Source organism: Limulus polyphemus, unplaced genomic scaffold (assembly GCF_000517525.1).
Source record: "Limulus polyphemus unplaced genomic scaffold, Limulus_polyphemus-2.1.2 Scaffold267, whole genome shotgun sequence".
Classification (NCBI taxonomy): domain Eukaryota; kingdom Metazoa; phylum Arthropoda; class Merostomata; order Xiphosura; family Limulidae; genus Limulus; species Limulus polyphemus.
Genome location: NW_013665877.1, coordinates 98,352 through 99,047, shown reverse-complemented (window position 1 = coordinate 99,047; position 696 = coordinate 98,352).

Here is a 696-nt window from a genome sequence, read left to right as displayed (position 1 = left end):
CTCACAAAAAAGAAACCTATCATTCTATAGGTATTTGAAGAACTTGTAGCAATCCGCCACAGTTTAATTCTTTATTTTTCTAGGTTTAATATCCTTATTATCCTTGATTTAATATCTTTATTTTCGTTTGTGTAATTTCCTTAATATCTTTATTTTCCTTTGTGTTTGTTTTGTTTTTGTTTTTGAATTTCGCGCAAAGCTATACGAGGGCTATCTGCGCTAGCCGTCCCTAATTTAGCAGTGTAAGACTAGAGGGAAGGCAGCTAGTCATCACCACCAACTCTTGGGCTACTCTTTTACCAACGAATAGTGGGATTGACCGTCACATTATAACGCCCTCACGGCTGAAAGGACGAGCATGTTTGGTGGGACAGGGATTCAAACCCGCGACCCTCAGATTACGAGTCGAGCGCCCTAGCCATCTGGCCATTTCCTTTATGTACTATCCTTATTATCCCTGGTGTAATTTCCTTATTTTTCTTGGTTTAATATCCTCATTATCCTGTTACCAAAGTAACTTCAATTTGTGATAAACATCTACAGAATTTCTGTTGTTAACGATGTTGAAATAAAAAGATTAAACATTATTTGATAACTAAAGTATCTCCAAACAATGTATTTGTAACTTTGAATTGTTGCATTGGAATTATTGGACATGAAATAAATAATCTAGTAGAGAATTCGGTTTCTCGATGA